At 42.0% G+C, this 5,209-nt stretch overlaps 1 long non-coding RNA gene across 1 annotated transcript in view; it reads right to left on the bottom strand.

The window, feature by feature from the left end:
* Positions 1 to 277: 277 nt before the first annotated feature.
* Positions 278 to 5,209, bottom strand: part of LOC147250364 (uncharacterized) — a 7,140-nt gene continuing 2,208 nt past the window's right edge. The window contains exon 2 of the long non-coding RNA XR_015119189.1: positions 278 to 1,128. This is a non-coding gene — a long non-coding RNA (uncharacterized LOC147250364). The remainder of the gene's footprint in view (positions 1,129 to 5,209) is intronic.

The following is a 5,209-nucleotide window of genomic DNA, read 5'->3' on the forward strand; positions in this document are numbered from 1 at the left end:
ATAAAATGGGCATTAAATTATATTGGACACAAAAGAGAAGTGAAATAGATTTCCATTAGAGCAATAGAGGCAGAGAGGGGTAATAGATCCTGCCTGAATTCACTCTGAAATTAATTGTTGCCCAGCCTATTTCCACACACAGTGGAATAAATGAATGAGAAAAGAGAGGAAGAGAAGAACTAGTTGGTGGCCGAGAGAGTGAGGGGTGGGGGTTACATTAAGAGCCTCCGATAAAAACCTTTTGTTTGACATACTACAATGGACCCTCAATTGAAGGGAGAGAGAGAGAGAGAGAGAGAGAGAGAGAGAGAGAGAGAGAGAGAGAGAGAGAGCAATCTCAGTCCACCCCTCCAGAGTTCTGAGTTGAGGTTATATCCTCTTTTCAAGTTTTGTTTGCGTTTGAATAAACAGCGGTCAAAGATTACCTGGCGGTATATATAAATCTAAACTTGACACTTCTTGCGAAACACTTGCGAAGGTGAAATACGGAAGAAAAAGGAAGACATTTTGTATTAGAAAAAAGTGGAGGACAAATGCTTATGACAGGAAATCAATCTTTGATTAATAAATGACCTGCAGAATCCAAAGACTCTTTGACTCTTTCACCTTCCAGCTATAGCATGAGAGAGGTCAAGCTTGATAGACTAATAAGTAACTGTAGATGGAAATCTTTATCCTTCAAATAAAAGGTTGGTGTTTCACCCAATTATAAGATAACAGTCAAAGGGAATCAAACCAACATACACACAGCATAAAAAAAATAGATATGTCGATGACAATCTTCATATAAATATGTGAAGTCCAGAGAAAAGCACATGTACAGTTAAAAGACATCCAAGTCCAACGCATGGAGGAAAGCCTCTGAAGGCATTTGCAGTCTGCCGGGATCTTCTGCAAAAGTGTAACTGATATCGCAAAACACTGGAGCAGATCATTGAGAGTGGAATTAATTAATCATTCACTGATACAGATTTGAAGAATTGTCATTTTTCTTCATCAGTTGCTCTGGCTTCAAAAGCTTTTACACTCTTCAACGGTCTCTTTTTCATTAAATTCAAGTCACTTTTGTTTTTACAAGACCTGCAGTCAAACTCCCGGATGTCCTTTTCAAATGTCCGTGCGCACATTCTGTAAATAAAACAGAGAGAAAGGGTACAATGAGGCCATTTAGGAGCAACATGGTAGGATATAGATTTCCACTGTCATCACCTGACATTAAGGAGCTTTGCACCACATCTTGAGGTTCAGGCCCCCTTCAGGCAATGAAATGGAAATAAGGATACATTCTTATCTGGCCTACATGACAACATACATATGCCATACATGTAGGTTTTGTCATGAATATTTGACATTATAAAGTTGTAAAATAACACTATGTGGTTTGTTTTTTTTAGGAGTGGTAGTTATTTCGAAGCTTACTGTTGTCAGAGTCATCGAAGCCGTGGTGCCTTTCAGCAGTGAATGCTACCTCCAGCTTTCCGTAACACAATGGCACACTTGATCAGTTTACAATGAAAACGTGACTTCAATCACAAAGCTTTACTGCTGAAATGAGCAGAAACTCCTTTTTCTGTTCCAAAGTGTGCATGCTGCAGAACAAACAGACCTCAAGAAGGACGAAATAGGGCTGGCTGACAGTTTAAGTTTAATTCTTTGAAAAGACAATTCTATTGTGGTCTAACATATCCTTAACACTGGACTGTCGACCCATCCGGGATGAACCCTGCCTCTCGCCCGAAGCCAGCTGAGATAGGCTCCAGCCCCCCCCCCCCCCCATCCTTCACAGGATAAGTGGTAGAAAACGGATAGATAGATAGATGGATGGATGGATGGATGGATGGATATTCTCAACACAAACTCGCTGTAGCACAGTGGTTCCCACATTTTCTAAAGTCCTGTAGCCTAAGAAGCATTAAGTCTTCTATTGTGTGCTTCCTGGCTTGGCTAGGTCGGTGGCTAGGCTAGCACCACTAACATTAAAGCTAACTCTATCAGAGACAGTGCTAGAGGCTCCAGACGGGAGAGTTTCATCAGTCCTCAGCTGATGTACTGCGTCTCCAGACAGTTTTCTGCTGCTCCAATAAGCGTGAGCCCAGATCGTTTCATCCATTTATCCAAATTTTAGAAAGCTTGATGATGCGATTTTTTCCCGATCCTGGAGGAAATGGTCACAAGCCTAGAGTGGGTGTGCATACTCAGAGGATCTGCCCACAGCCCTACTCTGCTCCTGATTCACTAATACTTGGTGCATTGAGGAGAGTGAAGAAAGATGGGTCGTGGTCAGAGGTGGAAAAGGTATTCAGGCAAGTGGGTCAGAAAAACAACTGATCTCTGGAAGAGGATTTTTAGAGAATAGAACAGATTTTATTTGGTGTAGCCGTCATGGCATGACTGTATGCAGCCCTGGAGGAGCAGGTATGCCAGTTTGGGAACCATGGCTCTAGTGTATAGAGAAGAGTTACAATGGCATGGCTTCTTGCTTGTGCATTGGCTCACCAAAGCCCCTTTCACACTGCATCAAAGACGCGGGTCAACGCAGGAGTTTAGCGGCTCGGCTCGGCTCACCTGCAGTGTGAAAAGGGCAACCCGCGTCGTCTCAGGTTTCACGCGACCTTCCTGTCGCATCCTGATTTTGTCACTGTGTCGCCTGTCAGGCTGTCATCGTGGAAGCTCCCGAAAAAATTAATAAATGAAAAAAACTTTCTGCTTTCTCATCTCTCAATAAAGTTTTGGCCTCTGCTGTAAGACCAGTCCTCCTGTTGATGTCCCGCGAACGACAACGTTCGACTCCACGACATCCATGTTGTCGGTTGTTTACCTCTCCTTTTCCGGCGCACATTTATATGTAATGATGACGTTGTCAACACGATGACGAATGAGAGGAAAAAGCACAAGCACGGAGTCCTCACAGCCGGAGTTCAGACCCGGGTTTTTTTTTTGGAAGCTCGAATGCGCCCTAACGCCGAGCAAACGCGGATCCAAAAAACCGCGTTGACACGCGTTTTTGTAACTACCCGGTACTACAGACCTTAACACACCAGTTCCCAAAAAGTTGGCATGGAACTGTGGTCAGGAGACTGCTGAAATCGGGGTTTATTTGCTTGACAAAAGTCCCAGCAGGCACAATGCCAGATCTGTGTCTCGCTGAGGGGAGACGTGTTTGGTATCCCTGGAAACACTGAGACGGCCCAAGTTGAAGGTTGAAGGAGGATCCGAGAGATGCCTGCCCGAAGTGCTGGGTGCTAGGATACTGGGAGACAGAGAGCAAGTTTCCATGTGGCCTCTGGACAAGGTTTTGTGATGTCGGTATAAGATCCCATGTAAACACCCATCACATGTCATGACATGGAGAAGATGGTCTGATCACGGTACCTTCAGGTACTGTTGATGAATGCTTCCAAGAGAGAAAGAGACACTCAGATGACCCCCCCCCCCCAAAAAAAAACAACCCAACAGATAGTAGGTCCAGTGATGGAGAAAGTAACTGTTTCCTTGCATGCTGCTTTAGGGATCAAGCTACTGTTACAGTCAAAGCATGGAATTTAGATTTATAAATCATCTTCATGTGATGACAAAAGCAGTATGTATTAACTTGCTTTCATTATCATGGCTAAATGAGAGCGGTTCTCTTGCTTTATGGTGTTTACCATGTGTCAAACACAGAAGTGTGACGACTGACATCTTATCACGTCAAAGGCCTAGTTGTCGCCATGGGACCACATTTCCCATAAACCCATTTCATGTTGACATGAGCAGAAACGTTGTAAAGTTGAAACCTGCTCATGTAAATTAGGACTCATTTTAAAGATGTACTTTACAAACAGGTTTTTGGATTGAATCCCACCAAGTTGTATGCAGTGGCGATACTCAAAATTCAAAGAATGGCACAGGATTTCGCGTCTTTCCCTGACCGCTCCAGTCGTGCAGGCACAACACTGCTCTAGATATTGCAAGCCCTTGTTGGTCTCGCACAGTTTGGTTCAGTTTTCATGAATTAAAGCAAATCACAAACTCTACTTGATCTAATCTGCAGAAGCTTTACAAGAGGTGTTGGTGTACCTGTGACTAGGGTTAAAGGAAGGAGCTCTGGATCCTCTAATGGAGGGTAATTAGTCGAGCAATACTTCTATCAGAGGGTGGTGGGTGGGGGGGGGGATCTTAATTATGAAGCTAACTTTACCCTGTAATGCCTGTTTGTTATGGGGACACCCCTTGTTGGTAGGGAGCATTTATTTATCACTGATTGATGAGTTACTGTGCCACTACGATGCTATTCACTGAAAGGATTTTTTTAAGACGAAATTGCTTGATTGACAGGACATCCATAGGGTGTGAGTTTGGTTGCCATAGAAGCAGTCAATGATCTAAATACTTCAACTCATCGACTGCTAGATGTTGCCAAAGGGTTCGGCAAAAATGTCAACTCCACACAAAAATGGTGCAGTTTTCAGAAAGTGTTAATGTTCCTTATATTTCTTTTGAGTAACATTCGTATCGTACGCTTTATTGAAATACAAATTACAATATTTTCACTTTTTACATTATTCTTAAACAGTATCTAGTATGATATTGTTTAGTAGGAGTTCAGATCCTCATTTACTGTCTGTAAATCTTATCTGGTGAGTCACAGTTTCTCGTAGCAGGCTCAAATCCCCCTGCAAGGAGGGCCGGCTGGAAATGAGGTTTTTTTTTTTCTTTTTTTTTTTTTCTCTCTCTCTCTTAATGAAGGTCAGGAGAGAGTCACATCTTTCTTTTTGTGATAATTTATCCCTATCTCCTGTTATCTCTGTTTTGCCCCTTTAATCCTAATTGTATTGTATAATTGTGTGATGTGGACCTGGTGGTCTTTGAAGTATTGCCCTTTTTCTTTGTTATTACCTGGTGCCTTGAACCTTGAGCCTTTTTTTTCCTGCTCGGTTCTTTATTATCCAGTGTTGCTGAATGAAAGAAAGAGAGCTTAAGTTTATTCATTTTAATTTAAGAAAGGACATGATATGTTTAATGCATATGTGCATTTATATCTTTACATACATGTTACCAAAAGATATGCCGCATGTTGGCATCACATCTTCTATATTCTTACTGCTCACATCTTCTGTGTGAATGGATGGTTCACTCAAAGCGATCAGTTAAATTAAAAATATAACTGGTTAACTGTCTGAATTTGAATATGGAAAGTAATTCAAAATTGAAAACATATTTTTTTTCA

Source organism: Aulostomus chinensis, chromosome 14 (assembly GCF_037954235.1).
Source record: "Aulostomus chinensis isolate RoL2024-O1b breed Wild chromosome 14, RoL_Achi_v1.0, whole genome shotgun sequence".
Classification (NCBI taxonomy): domain Eukaryota; kingdom Metazoa; phylum Chordata; class Actinopteri; order Syngnathiformes; family Aulostomidae; genus Aulostomus; species Aulostomus chinensis.